This window comes from Sinocyclocheilus grahami, unplaced genomic scaffold (genome assembly GCF_001515645.1).
Source record: "Sinocyclocheilus grahami isolate Dianchi unplaced genomic scaffold, SAMN03320097.WGS_v1.1 scaffold94.1, whole genome shotgun sequence".
Taxonomy (NCBI): domain Eukaryota; kingdom Metazoa; phylum Chordata; class Actinopteri; order Cypriniformes; family Cyprinidae; genus Sinocyclocheilus; species Sinocyclocheilus grahami.
In genome coordinates, this window is record NW_015505273.1 from 1733271 (window position 1) to 1749738 (window position 16468).

The 16468-nt window shown below is 36.9% G+C and overlaps 1 protein-coding gene across 1 annotated transcript in view; it reads right to left on the reverse strand.

Moving 5' to 3' along the window:
- LOC107587629 (eyes absent homolog 2-like) overlaps nucleotides 1-7749 on the reverse strand; it is a 37091-nt gene extending 29342 nt beyond the window's left edge. Inside the window, exon 1 of the mRNA XM_016275477.1 lies at nucleotides 7729-7749. The gene's annotated coding sequence lies outside the window, so the exon portion shown is untranslated. The remainder of the gene's footprint in view (nucleotides 1-7728) is intronic.
- Nucleotides 7750-16468: the final 8719 nt, after the last annotated feature.

Sequence of the window (16468 nt, forward strand, 5' to 3'; positions counted from 1 at the left end):
TCTAAAACATATTATTCTTAGTTTACAAATGTTTTGCCATGCAAAACTTGTCTGCTGAGCGGCAAAGAGTTGCGTATTTTTTTCACTTTTCAAGTTCCTCTTTGCTTTATAGCCAGAATCATGACAATGCTGTATTTTCTGGACAACAAAGTAAAGAAAAGTGTAAAACGGATAAGCATGCATAAAAAACAGTGCCGGAAATTCATATTTACACATTTTTATCATTTCATTGTATTTTTATTATTACACATTTGTACCGTTGCATAATATAAACATATTAAAAATGCATAATTTAGTTGTCCAGAAAATACAGCGAAGAAGTGTAAAACAGATTAGCATGCTACAGTACAGTACGGAAAGTCCATATTTACACATTTTTACCAATGCATAATATAAACTGTTGTGCAAATTCTGTACTAAAAAAATAATCTTTCCTCATTGCTTTTCAGCCAGAATCGTGACAGTACTTGCTGTCCAGAAAATACAGAAAAGAAAGTGTAAAACAGGTATCAAATTGAATAATTTCAAAAACATTGTATTCTTTCCAACTTCCTCTTTGCGTGTCAGCCAGAATAACGACTGTGCTGTATTTTAAATTAAAGAGAAGAAAGTAAAGTGTAAAGTGAGCTAGCATACACAAAATACATTTTGGAAAGTCCATATTTACACATTTGTACTGCTGCATAATATAAACTGTCGTACAAAATTCTGTATTAAAAAATGAATCATGTTTACATTTGTATCTTTTCAAGTTACTCGTTGCTTTTCAGCCAGAATCATGGCATATTTACCCATTTTTACTATTACACAATATAAACTGTCGTACAATTCTGTATTTAAAAAAGAATAATTTCTAAAACATTCGATTCTTTCCAAGTTCCTTTTAGTTGTTCAATACTTGTCGTCCAGAAATACAGCAAAGAAAAAGGGCAAAACAAATGAGCACACACAAAATCCCATGAGGAAAAGCCTCGGAAAGCTATCAGTTTTCCATCCTGCAGATAGACTTTTAATTTATTGGCTTTTGTTATTAAAAAGCCCAGCCTGGGCTCAGCCGCACGTTCCTGGCCACCATGTTTGTGTGTAACACTAACCGCCTGCCATGGTGGGCTCTGCTTTCCACATGACAGCCTCCAAGAGGAGAAAGCCACCTTTCATGCCAGCTTGTATGGAAGGATTCCCTCTCCCACCCAAAAACCCCCAACTTGTGTGTAATTGACCCCCTCCGTTCAGACATTCGCCCCATCGGTTCCCAATTTCTCATCCTACCCATCCCCCTCATCCCTACTGCCGCCAGCCTCCAGGTCCCCCGGAGCGCTGCCTCGAGACGTGGGTCATGGATGGGGACAGCTGGTGGACCTCCCAGGATCTGTCTTATGAGAGGATCGGTCAGGTAACACATCTGGCCTGTTGTAGTAGGGAGGCTCAGACTGCATTAAAATGGCTCGAGTGCCTCAGAGAGAGAGAGAGAGAGAGAGAGAGAGAGAGCTGTGTGTTTTCACTGCATGCAAATCACATGCACAACGAAAGAACAACTATTCTGAGATAACATTTCACTGACTAGCCTTGTGAAAAAGAAGTGTGCTTAATTGTATTGAATGTGCACTTGTATTATACTTCAGATGTTGAAAGTATATATATATATATTTATATTGTGTTTGCAGATAATACAATAATGAAATGAAAGGCCAAAGTACACTTTCGCAACTGTTTCTTAACACACTTAAGCACACTTTAAAAAAAAGCACTTTGTAATAACATTAAATTCAAAGTGTTTTAATCTTTTGTTGTGCTTAGTACACTTATTTTGATGTGTTGACTAAAGCACTTGACTGAAGAACTTGATTACATTAACTGTAGTGTGTTATTTGATATAACATTTAAAGTAAAATTTGAAATGTAATAAACTGCAATTTCATCAATACAGATGTGAAATCACAAATACATTTAAATACATGACATACATGTTTTGACAGAAATGACTTTTAAGTATGGTTTAGTTTACCATAAATGCTTGCACATTTGGCAGAGCACTTTAATCATATTTCAAATACAATAGAATTTATTATGAAATTACATCGAAATATGCACTTAGGTCCTATTTTGGGGGTCAAAAACTACTTGCATTTAATAGAATTTTGCATAATGCACAATATAATTGCATTTAATGCATTTTAATTTCATTGTAAATAACATGCATTTAAGGGTCCAAACATTTAAGTTAGCATATATTATAGGAAGTTCTTTAAACACATGCTAAAGTGTATGTCTTTTTCACAAGGGTATAATCATCTTTCAGACTTGCAAACATGCTTTTCATCCCGTTTCGAAGCTAGATTTTGACATTTCTAAAGATATTGTGAGTGGTGTTTGCAAGTGCAAAACTCAAAGCACGTTGCTAGTGTGTTGCAATACATTTGCTTTGATTGTCTGGGTGGTTTTTACTGAATTAAAAGTGTTTTTTAGGGTGTTTTGGTGGTCTCTTACTAGCCCAAGTCACTATGGTATTCAGTGTTTTCCCCATTTTATCATCCACCAGGTGAAAATCATCAGCTTGGATGATTAGAAAAGTAACAACACACCTCAAGTACGTAGCATGCATACTGCAGGATGAGTTATGACAAATGTTATACTATGGTTTAAAGCTTTGTTCAAATCACTAACCCTAAGTATATGCTATTCAGTGGAGCTTAAGTTGTATTTATCCTAGAATATTCCTTTGAAATTGAGTTTGCTGCTTGTTTGACTTGGATTTAAAAACCTGAACTTTTGCATGACTTGCAAAGCAGTCGTCTACATAATGTGTGTGCAACCCAGGAAGAGTAAGTAGTTTATTCAGTTAGCAGGCTTGAACTTCTAACCTTGCGACATGGTAAGCTGCAAATTCTAATATCCTCGGCTTACATTGTTGTGGACAGTCGCTGAATGATATATGACTTTATCAAAGAAACATGTTGAAAAAGTTCCTGCTTATTTGCCTTGAGGGTGGTTAGCATGTGTAAACGTGCCCGAGCGGCAGAGACGAGGAACATTTCAACTTATTCAAGAGAACTAATTTGTTTACATTGTATACAGTCCAAGTTTTTCAGTTGCCACCTTTGGAAATTGATTATGAGAGAGAATATAGCTAATCTTCCGAAATCTTTTAATCATTTAAATGTTGAGTTATTGACTGCAGTGTTGAGTATTGTTGTTCTTGACTGTCAACTGCTGGAGCTGTTAATACAATAAGTGTCGTAAAAAATCCCAAAATAAACATTATTCACATCAGCGCTAAAGGGTATAACGGTATATACTGCGTGATGGTAGAAATGTCCCAATTTTGCTTGGGTGCCATCACTCAATCAACAGTAATGATGTCATTTTCATATCAGCCTTCATTTGTTGCATGAATGTTATATATTGGTTTGCATCCATCATGTTCTAAATAAAAAGTTATTAAAATAAAGCACCTTTAATTTGTAAACTATTTAATGCATTGGATCACACACACACACACACACTCAGCACTTTGCTTTATGATTCCATGACAGTGATGCATGTGACATTGGCTGCAAATGTGTGTGTGTCTTAAGATATAAGATAAGGACTAAAGGTTGGCAATAGCTGAAGAACCAGCTGCTGTTTGGAAAAGAATGAGACTGTAGAGAAAAGGAGGGGTTTGGATGACTGTGTGTGTGTGTGTGTGTGTGTGTGTGTGTGACAGACTGAAAGGGATCTACAAAACTCTGTTGCTTCCTATTCACATTAACATATAGAATCTCTCCACACAGTATATTGTCTTTTGTTAAGTCAAGCATCACTATTAGTGTTACTCCTCATTTGGCTAATGATCTGAACAAACTAAATGATGAAACTCCCACAGATTTACAATGAAGATGAACCTGAGATGGAAAAATCTGAGACTTTTCACTCGGAGCAGTAAGCAACCACCTAGAAACCACCCAGATCACCATAGCAACACCCTAGTAACGGAAACCGCAAAAATATTGTTTTTGATCATGTTGTTCTCTCTCTCTCTCTATATACACACACACATTTTATATATATAATCCATAATATTTTATGGCTTTATAGCTATAATTCCCATCTCAAAAAAAAAAAAAGAAAATTGCCATTAAAGGACCTCCAGATCACAATTTTACAAATTCTCTGATATTTCTTGTCTGGAAAGCCAACCATAATCAACAATCAATGTTTAAACCTTCAAAAGTAATGCAAATCACCCAAAACATTCAACATTTGATCACAACAGTTTCTTCGCTTTACAAAAGAAAGTTTGGTTGTAATCAAAGACATTTAGAGCATTGTCTGATCAAAGTGAGGAGTTTATGTGAAGTTCAGCCCACTGTCGTCGGTCCTCTGACCGTAACTGCGCTGCTAAAGCATTCCTGTACACGCAAATCAACAGTTGTTTTGGGAAAAGACAGACTAGAGATCCAGAAGAATTTTTTTTTTTATCCAATTATGATCAATAATGGCAGTAATGTTGCACTATTAAAATTCATATTTGTTTAGAAGGCTTCTTTTCCTATATCTGCAAGATTCTGCATTATAGGCTTTTCATACCTTTAATCCTGAGCAGTGAAAAATTCCTTGGCAAGGACTTCGAGCCACAGTCGCGATTGTCTGATGATGTGGCAAAGTGTTAACTGTGACAACGGCTCTTCGCTACTGATCACATCCAGTTGCGCAAGACTCACAAGACTTCGGGAATCCCTCTATTGGTGCTAGCTAAATATTTTGCTCATTACGAGCGAGGTTATCTTCCATCTGGAAGCAGAGGATCGGTTGTCAATTCAAAGCAGAAGCGGAGTTCAAGGCCTCCAGCCTCACCCTAAAACCGAGGGGTTAACACCGGCCGGCCCCTAATGAACCGAGCGCTGATAAACTCAGGAAGAGCTGTGCTTCCTATGAAAATATTTATCATTCCAGAAACCTTTGGCTACAGAGGACTTTAGGAATTAATTCATGTTTTCTTAAGAGGGGGCATTTCAGGATGGGGAACTCGGGCCTCGCTTTGCCTCCTCGAGCAGGAATTGTGCAGCTTATTCACAATTTATTAGGGTTAGTAATCAGAACCATGATGGAAAGAGAGCTCAGAGTGAGACCTGATGTTATTATACACTGAAAACGAGAGCGTTAAATCAAACTTGCCCCTGTGCACATGACCTTTGATGTGCTGTGCGTCTAACATTTTCCAATGGGGAAAATCCTTTAAATAAGTGTTGGGTGCATTTATGTCTGATTTCAGCCTGATTCATTTGTGATCTGACCTATCCATGAATGGCTTTGAATAAATTAACCAAAATATCGGCATGCTACCAAATGGAGTAATGCACATATCGTCATACTGAGAATAAGAGATCTGACTCCATTTTCAAAGCATGGGAAATGTGAATGCAAAGAGAATGGTGTTCATTTTTATTTATTCATTTTTGTGATAGTCAAAGAGGTATGAATTTGGTTCTTTTAAAGTCTAAACAGACTGGAAAGTAACCACTTCAATCAGCAGCAGGAGATTGAATTTCATATGAATTTAGTTCTTTTAAAGCGGAATCAAGTGTGAACGGATTGGATTTCTGCTGGCAGCAGGATATTAAATTTAATATGAATAATTTAATAATGTAATACCCTTTTGTTCTTTTAGTTTTAATATCTAAAAAAACACCAAATGATAAATGTTTATCATATCACAATATTTTTCTAAATACATTGCATTGCATGCCTGTGCAAATGAGAAATATTATTCATTTTACGTTGTCATGTTAGAAAAACAGAATCTGCTGAGTTGCCGTGCATGAGTCAATATTTCTTGAACTTGTTTGTGGTGTTGCAAAGTCATGATGGTAGAATCACGCATTGGCGTTTAGGATCAGTACTACATCTGTAACTGGTTTTGGATCTCTGCGTCCGATTCATGATCTCTTCTGTGGACCTGGATGGTTAATAATTTGGAATTGTGCAACAGCGACCTGCGTTCTCGTGAAACAAAGCGGTGAATGTATTCACAGGGGGTTGTGGGAGCTTCTCGAGGACGATGAATGCTTCTCTTTGAAAAATGCTTAGCAAGGCACCCTAAAATTACCTTATTAGCTTCCTGACTTTAAACATCGCCTCAGCGAGTAATCGTCCAGCTCTGTGAAATCCAGCATTGATTTAGTTCAGACACATTTCGTAAAAGAAATCTGCTCGTGTGAATAGACACGTATGCATAAACTAAGGCTGCTAAAATGAGAGTAAAACTCTTTACCAAGTGTGATTGAACAGAGTGAAACGAAATTAATTTAAGAACGACACAGATGTTTAGATCTGAAAAACAAAGTATTCTGTTCAAAGATCTTAGAAAACGGTTCTGAATAGCACTAATTAACATTTCTTTGGTTTTTGATAATAGAAGGGGCCCATTAAAAACTACTGCAATGTCAGGGAGTGATCTGAAACAATATTACACTGCATTTTAACCCAAGTGAATGTGTTCAAATCGTGTTAGCATTTTAATCATGCTGAGCTTCCCATGATATAAACAAAAATAGAAACAACATTCATTGCACTTTCAAATATCACCTTATAGTAGCAAATACCAGTTTTTGATGGAAAAAGGTCCCAAAAGACAATCATTTATAATATTTGAAGTCTGCGTAGGGTATATCGTTTTTTTTTTCTTTTGTGCATTTGGTCGGTGTGATGCTTAAGTCTCGATATAAAAATAGGTACTACATTAATACAAATTATTACAAATACTAAATACATATCTACCAGATTTGGAACACTAATACTTTCACTTAACAGCTGAATGACTTGCAAATAAATCTTTTATTCAAATTGTATTCAAATTATAGTACTTTTAATTCTGTTTGCATAAAATGTTTTGTTTATGAAATGTGCCTAAAATAGGAATGACAAATTATTATTATGTGTTTAGATTATTTAAAGAAAAAAAATGAATCTGAAGAATCTATAATAACACATCCAGATTTTTAAATCGATTCATCTATCTATTAAATCTATTTTAAATATAGTTCGTGATATAGCAGATGCTTCTGAAGTTAGTAACTCAAGATCCTCGTCTTCATTTTTAAGAGTATGAACTGAAGCATCTCAACTAGAATCTTCTATTCAATTCAAACTATAGCATGATTTAACTTAGGCTTTTTTTACATTGTTTGATTAAAGTGTTCTGCAATAAATAAATATAAAATAAGAATACAATCAATAATATGAATAATGCAAGTATCTGTTTTTCTTAAATAAAACAGAAATACTCAATGCACTGCATACAGTACTCGATCTAGCCTTTATCTGCACTCCTTTAAAAAGAGGCTTATAGGTTTGCTGAATTTCTATATGGCTCTAAAAATAGTGATGTTTCTTTATTGGTTCTTCAGATCAGTGTTTAGGTTTCATTTAATGCACAAGGAAGGGGAAAAATAAAAAGGTTCTCCCATGACATAGGCTACCACTATAACACTATTGTGATCCTAAATTAAACTTTATTTTAAATAATGCATTTAAATATCTGCACCTTCAACCCTCCTTTCGACATCCCCAAAATGTTAACAAACGCGTCCTTCTGCACTTTCCTGTTTTTAATAGATTTTCTAACAACATAACTCATAGTATGAAGGATGCATGCAGTGCATTATAAAGACAGGAAATATTACCTGTTGGTAATTGTCAAATACAACACACAACAAGACAATATCAGTGAGTAAACGATGCACTCACCATATCTGAAGCAAAGCAAATAAAAAAAACCGGCTTTAAGTTCAGCAAAGTTTCCTCTCCATCCTGCGTGATGCGCGTTGCTCAAAGCGCCGACAGACGGAGATAATGTCGCATCCAGCCGCTGCTGTTACATTCGGATTTGGAAAATGATCCGGCTGCGCGAGCGCTCAGATCGCAGTGTGTTCGAGAGCTCTGGTGTGTGTGTCTCGTCCCCAGCATGTGTGGCGAACTCGAGTGCGCACTAATGTGAAGAAACGTTCAATAAATGAGCGAGCTGAAGTTCCTCCTCCTTCTGCTCGAGTCCTCAACGCGCGCGTGCGAGACCATCCTGCTCTGTCTGTGCGCAGATTTATCTATGCATGGATGGGCTTAAGTTTAGAAAATGTACCACACTAATATAACGAAACGTGAAAAACAGGTATGCAAGGCCATTTGAATTACTCTTTAATGCTTTATAAATCAGCCATACATATAATTTGTATCTACATGTATAAAATGTATCTACATTGTTTAAAAACACACTAAATAATGTCTTACTGGAAATGTATGAGTACAGAAAGGGTTAGTTCACCCACAAGTGAAAATTATGTCATTAATTAGGCTACTCACCCTTGTGTTGTTCCAAACCCGTAAGACCTTCGTTCATCTTCGGAACACAATTTAAGATATTTTTGATGAAATCTGAGGGCTCTCTGACCCTCCCATAGACAGCAAGGTAACTACCACGTTCAAGGTCCAGAAAAGTACCAAGATGATCGACAAAGTAGTCCGTGTGACATCAGTGGTTCAGCTGTAAAGTTACGAAGCTACGAGAATACTTTTTTTGTGCAAAGAAAACAAAAATAATGACTACTGCGTCACTTGTGGATGTGCATTCACGACAGTATCATGACGCTGGATCTTGGTCAGCGCCGCCACACGCTCGAGTCATGATACTGTTGTGAACGCACGTCCAAAGTGACGCAGTAGAGACGAAAATGTGGAATAAAGTCGTTATTTTTGTTTTCTTTTCGCAAAAAAGTATACTCGTAGCTTCGTAACTTTACAGTTGAACCACTGATGTCACATGGATTACTTTGAAACTTACTTTGGTACTTTTCTGGACCTTGAACGTGGTAGTTGCCTTGCTTTCTATGGGAGGGTCAGAGAGCCCTCAGATTTCATCAAAAATATCTTAAATTGTGTTCCGAAGATGAACGAAGGTCTTACGGGTTTGGAACAACACGAGGATGAGTAATTAATGACAGAATTTTCATTTTTGGGTGAACTAACCCTTTAAGGGTAGGGGATAGACAATATATTTAGCTCAGTATAAAAACAATGCAGCTCAGTGATAGAAAAAACAAATGTGTGATTGTGAAGGAGATTGCCTTTCTGAAACTTTATTTCAATGGTTTAAACACAAGTATGAACCCCATAACTGTCAGAAAAGTTATTAATGTATGTTTCAAGGGAAGTTACACAGTAAATCCTGATGATCACATTTAAATGATGATGATTTATGTCTTCATTATGAAGGCACAGTGTTCATACTGTGTTTCAGCAGATTTACATTCATAAATTGCTATGAATGAAGCCTCACACACTGTGATGTAAAAAAGTAACTAGAAGTCATATACAATGTATGAATTCCAGGCAATGTGAAAGAATAATTAAACAATAGTTCTGACCTATAACGGGATAAACATGCTGATTTTTGTTCCTCTTTTGTATAGTTCCCTTTTATTATGAGCAGTAAAGTGAGTTTCCTTTGGAAATGGACAGTGACAGTTTGTTTCCAAAGTTTAATTTCTAAAGCGGTTAAAAGAGAAGCATAAATCACCATCATATCGTTATCAACAGAAATGTCCTCAGGTATTACAGTATGTGTGTACATTTTCATTTGCATTAGAAGTGTTGTGGTGTTTCATTATACTCATGTTCTTCATATGTACTTAAATGTAAATATACCTTTATTATGAAATACTAAATTTGATAGCGACTCTCAATTAAAATTGTATTCTATATAAACTATATTGTCATTGGAAACTATGTGGATGTTACATGAATAAAAAGTCAGAATTGCGAGATATAAACTCTGAATTTGAGAAAAATGTAGAATTCAGATTTTATATCTCACAGTTCTGTGTTTATAGAGAAATTTCTCAGAATTGTGAGGAAAAAAGTCGCAATTACCTTTAAAAAAAAATATATATATATTTTATTCCCTGGTGGATACAGGTTTCCATAAGATGTTGTGTCTCTCTAAGCAAGTTGATAAAAAATCTATTAACTTGTATTGTTTTTTGCAGTTATTACTTTGATAAACATTAGGTGAAGAAAACAAAATATTCAGGCCAATCAAGTTGTTAATGGCATTTCCTCTTTCATTTACTGACTAGTTTCCCAATACATACCAGATTTGTGAGGTGAGTCTGAACTAGTTTACTTTGTTTATTCTCAGCAGTTCTCACACAGCTGATGGGGGCTTGTTGTCACACAGGAAGTTGTCACAAGCACCTTGAATCAAATGTCTATTGTGCAAATGCTGGTTTTTACAATCAGTGGTTGTATATGCTGGGTTCAAACACCTAGCTTAACTAGTTAATTATATTTTGTATCTGAACTGTTCAATAGCCTTTTTGCAGTTAAGTTTTGTGTCTGTGGGTTTAAACCCACAGGACATAAAAAATGTGACAACTAGCCCCGGTCTGTCTATTAATGCAATTAAAATCAAAGACATATATCAGATTGTGGTGCATGTAGTTGTATCAACACTCTATATCCGGGGGTCAAATCATGTTCACACTTTATTAATGTTAAAAGAGACATTATACAGTGACCATCATCTGGTTACAATAAGCAATGATTCATATGTGTGTGATATGCTAGTGGATTAGATTTATTTACAGAGATGGCAACAGTCTGGTTGCCGAGACAGAAAGGTAGAAAGAGTCTGAATGCAGGCGAGCAAGAGTGTGAATGAGGAAAAATCTGGTAACCTTACCTATGACTGTAGTTAAGTAACGCAATCCAGACACGAATTTGTCTGGCCGTGATTCATTTTCACGAGGAGGGTGGCCGATTTCAACCCTTTCTGTGGAATGTGCGGCTAAAAAAGAAAATAAAAGCAGCCATTGTCTTTATCTTTATTCCTCTCTTGGAGTTTTGTTGAGCCGGTCAAACATGCTGTGAACAGCAAGAGATCAGGGAGAGTTTCCTCTCAATTCACCAGTTCACTTCTGTCTGCCATCCCTCATGAGCAAAGAACTAGAACCCATTTTCAAAACATCATGTAAATTTTCCCCAAAAGAGATGAAGGTCGTTTCTATTTAAGTCTGCATTTAGCTGATGCCAGTACTAATATTAAAACCATAAAGCGGTAGTGAATATATTTAGTGAAAAAGCAGAGCATAAGCTTAAATTGCTTATACTTTAATGAATAATGTAATAAAGTTCTGCAGCGTCTTTGCTCCAGACATGAATGATTCCTTGAATCGTGTGTCTTTTTGAAAAAGGTTGTTTCACCTTTTTTCAGAAGATTTTCACCTTGAGGACACCTTTGACTTTTGGGGCAGCCACTTAACACCTGGAACACCTTAGCAACTACCTGGAATCGCCCTAGTAACATCCTAAAAAAGACTCAGAACACCTAAAGCACCACATACTGTAGAAATCCCCTGGCAACCACTCACTACACCCTAGCAACCACATAGCAACGTATTTCAAACTACACTGAACCTCTTATAAACCACATAGCAATGCACCAATGACCTCTTAGGACACCTCGGCAGCTGCATAGCAACACCCTAGCAACTGCATAGCAACAAACAACAAACCACTCAGAAGACCTTTGTAATCTTTAGCAATCTTAGCAACCACATAGCAACATGGTAAAAACACTCAGAACAGCTCAACAGTCACACAGCATTGCCCTAGCAACTGCATAATAACATGATAAAAACACCTTGAACAGCTTAGCAACCACACAGCAGCGCTATACAAAATTCTATATCAACCGCATTGCAATTTCTTAGCAACCACAGTGCCTTAGAAACCACATAGCAACCGAATTACAATCCACTCAGGAGACGTTAGCAACCACATAGCAACACCCTAGCAACTTTATAACTAAATACTATAGCAATTGTATTGTAATGTCTTAGCAACCACCCAGAACAACCTAGAAACTGCATAGCAACTTGCTAAAAACTACTCAGAACACCATAGCAACCACATAGCAACACCCAGCAACAGCATAACTAAATACTATAGTGACTGCATTGCAATGTCTTAGCAACCACCCATAATAATCTCAAAACTGCATAACAACATGCTACAATCCACCCAGAACACATTAGCAACCACATAGCAATAGCCTAGCAACTGCATAACTAAATCGCATTGCAATGTCTTAGCAACCACCCATAATAATCTCACAACTGCATAGCAACATGCTACAATCCACCCAGAACACCTTAGCAACCACATAGCAATAGCCTAGCAACTGCATAACTAAATCGCATTGCAATGTCTTAGCAACCACTTAGAATAGGGTGACCATACATGCCATTTTCCCAGGACGCGCCCTGGCCAGGATTTCTATATTGCCTAAAATATCTAGGCTTTGGCTTTGTTTGCGTGTGCAGACCGATCGGTGTATGACATCAAAATACCATACAGACGGTTCCTTATGCTTTCAAAATGCTCTCGAGGTATTTTGATGTCATACACCGATCGGTCTGCACACGCAAACAAAGCCAAAGCCTAGATATTTTAGGCAATATAGAAATCCTGGCCAGGGCGCGTCCTGGGAAAATGGCACGTATGGTCACCCTAACCTAGAACAACCTCTATACTGCCTAGCATAATGCTACAATCCACCCAGAACACCTTAGCAACCACATAGCAACACCCTATCATTGTGACTGTTGGTTTTGTACATGACTGAAGTCAATGTCATAAAGCAGATTTCCTTTAATGTACTCGAGTCTCGGTGCGGCACCAATAAACACAGTAGAGCCCTTCCCAGCACTAATAAACTCTCAGTCTGTGGTGGTTCTGTGAGTAGTTCAGCATGTTCTAGTCACACACCGGCCACTAGTCTCTCAGCGCCCCGCTAGTGCCCCTCTTGTCCGTGGAATGTGGAAATCATTTCCCCCTTAATTTTATAATGGAGGTGGACGGGAGGCCTCCCTTTGGTTCAATTTTCACCAACACCATAAAACGCAGTGGTCGTAAGAACAGCGCCGACATCTGTTTTTTCCATTGCCAAGACTTTAATGATCAGGTAATAAAAGTTTCATTTGACAGAAATTACAACAGATGTTTCAGCCGATAAAGTTCAGATAGAAGCGATCTCTCTGGAGACCCCGCTGACCCGACAGGCCCACCTTCACTACATATACCACCACAACAAAAGCCACTGCAGTCACATCCAGTTTGCTTCCACTGCCCTTTCTATACACTAAAATTGTACTTTTTCCATGTGTTTTTTTTAGCTTTACAGTTTAAGGGGATAGTTGACACAGAAATTAAATTCCTCATTTACTCACCTTCCATTAGTTAGTGTTATATATATTATATACAGTATATATAGGTGTTACATTACATAACACCTATGTACAATATATATGACACTTTATGTATAATGTATATACTGTATGCTTACATGTTTACATACACTGTTTATATGTCTACACTGCATATTCAAACTTATATATGCACACACTGCACTAATACTTTTGTTATAACTTTTGTATTGAGTGCTTGTGGTTTTTGTCCTCATATTCATGTCCAGGCAGCTAGAGGATTCTCAGATTAGAATTTCACTGTATAGTGTGACAGAGTGTTTCCTGTACATATGACAATAAAACTTTTGAATCTTACAAACCTGTATGAGATTCTTTCTTCTGTTGAACACACAAAAAATTTATTCTGAAGAAAGTTGGTAACCAAACAGTTGATGGTAGCCATTGACTTCCATAGTATTTTTTTTCTCTCCATACTATGAAAGTCAATGGCTACCGTCAACCGTTTGGTTACCAACATTCTTCAAAATATCTTCTTTTATGCGCAACAGAAAAAAGAAACCCATAGAGGTTTGGAACAAATTGAAGGTGAGTAAATGATGACAGAAGTTGCATTTTTGGGTGAACTATTCCTTTAATTCTATTGTCTGGTTAGTCAAGTTTTGTACATTTCTAATCCTTAGACTGATGTTCTTATTTGCATATTTACAAGATTAACAACATTAATTACACAAATGCAAACCATTTTAACTATTCAAATGCATGCTAAAATAATCACAGCGTGAACGTTTTTGTAATTGTGCAAAGTGCATGAATATTTAATGAGGTTCGCATTGTTTAGCTTGTAAGCGGTTTTCTGTTCCTGAACAAGTTGCTGTAACATTTAAGCATCACACGGCACACATTTAGCAGTGTAATGTAATTTGGGTTTGCACTGCTGTTGTTCTGAAAAAGGGCTTCATAAGCCTTGAAAAATACCATTGTGAAACATTTCTTAACCCAGAGTTTAAAATGGTCTTGTAATGGGGTTAAAGAAGTAGTTCACCCAAAAATGAAAATTGGCTGACAATTTATTTACCCTCAGGCCATCCAAGATGTAGATGAGTTTGTTTCTTCATCAGATGTGGAGAAATGTAGCATTGCATCACTTGCTCACCAATGGATGCTCTGCAGTGAATGGGTGCCGTCAGAATGAGAGTCCAAACAGCTGATAAAAACATCACAAATAATCCACACCACTCCAGTCCATCAGTGAACATCTGGAGAAGACAAAAGCTGTGTGTTTGTAAGAAACAAATCCATTATCAAGACATTTTTAACTTCAAACATAATCCATAATAACGCTTCCTCCAGTGAAAAAAGTTGTCTCGTCTGAATCAGGAGAGAAATCTGCACAGATCAAGCACCGTTAAAAGCTAAAACAGTCCACGACAGTCCTAAACAAATATGTGGGTGGTGGGTTTTGATGTGAGAGACAACAGGAGATTGCATGGTTTGGCACCCATTCTGACGGCACCCATTCACTTCAGTTGATCCATTGGTGAGCAAGTGATGCAATGCTATATTTATCCAAATCTGCTCCCATGAAGAAACAAACTCATCTACATCTTGGATTTGTATGATCTCATGCATAATTGTAACCACAGTTATATACATTAAAATACTTATGTATTCATAGTTACACTTTTGGAAAGTATAATTCAGTAGAGTAAATGACAAACAACAATTTTAAGGTGTTACAAAGAATCTGCAAATATTTGAATGCATTTTAACTTTGGTTATGAAAATATATAATGTACATTATGAATACTTTCATAATGCGTTATACATACAAAGAAGTGTTACCAAACATTTTTTAAACATTCAACTTTAGTAAAATGTTCTTAGAACATATTTTTGTTAGTTGGGGAAATTGAACAACAAGAAGGTGAGTAAATGATGATGGAATTTGTATTTTGTGCATGTGCGTGTGTGTGTGCATGTATCTGTATCCTCCCTCGGGCAGAGGCGACTGTTAGGAAATGAATAGAGGCTGTTCTCAATAGCTTTGTGTTTCTGTTTGTTTGTCCCTCTGTAAGCTGGGTGTAGGTAGGAGGGTCTCTGAGAACGCTGGCGTTTCGCATGGCCACAGGCGCTGAAGCATTGTTAATCAAACAATACAGCAGGTCCTGGCATCAGCACGTCTCTGTTTAAGAGCTGCCAAACAACAGTTGCCTTCCCAACAGCAGCGCAGGCCTGCAACTGAAACTTGCGGGTAAACCTTAGTTTAGTCTTCGCAGGAATACTGCAATTCAATACACTGAAAAATAGGAGTGAACGCAACAAACCTGTAATACTACTCTATTTTAATATTGGATAAATGTTATGATAAAGTGTTGGTGCATATTTATGCTGAACCTTTAGATCACATAGGAAAATTAAATATTTTCTATTTCTTTTCTATTGTATTTTTATTATATTTATTATTTATTATAATATTTTGTTTGTTACTTTTTATTTTATTTTATTTACTCAGAAGTTGATCTTTCATTGTTCAGAAGATTCCGTTATATTACATTTTATTATCAACTTGTCAGTTTATCATAATTGGTTGATTATCAATTTAATTAAAGGGGCCCTATTATGCTCTTTTACAAAGTCTTGATTTTGTTTTGGGGGTGAGCGTCACGCCACATCTTTAAAATTCAAATACTTTATTTTCTATGAGTGTAGGCACACCGGCGGTGCCGTTCGGCGTCTGTCCGCGGCGCCCAGCTACGTCGTGTTATACTTCTAAGAATTGTACTAGACATGCCGAAAATTTTACGCTACAGCACAGCAGCTCTTCTTCTTGGTTTTCTCTGATGCACTAACTCTGCAGCAGCTCTTCTTCTTCATCGTCTCGTCTGATGCACTCACTCAACCAAGCGTTCTAACCACAACCTCGCCCCTCCCCACCACCCAACCATTCCAATTTCTGTAGGCGGGAATTATTTGTAATGATATTCCAATGAGCCGCTTTGTGATATCACAAAGCCCGGAAAACAAACGCTGTAGTCCAAACGAGCCGTTCGCTGTAGTTCTTGAAAAGGGATTTTAAAAAACGAAATATCTCCCTTTGGAGTGGACTTTGAGATTTGTAACTTTCTAGATCTTTTTTATGCCCAAACATACTCACTACACACATTGACTAAAATTAAAAAAGTGAAAAAGCAAAATAGGACCCCTTTAACATTTGGACCAAGGAATTT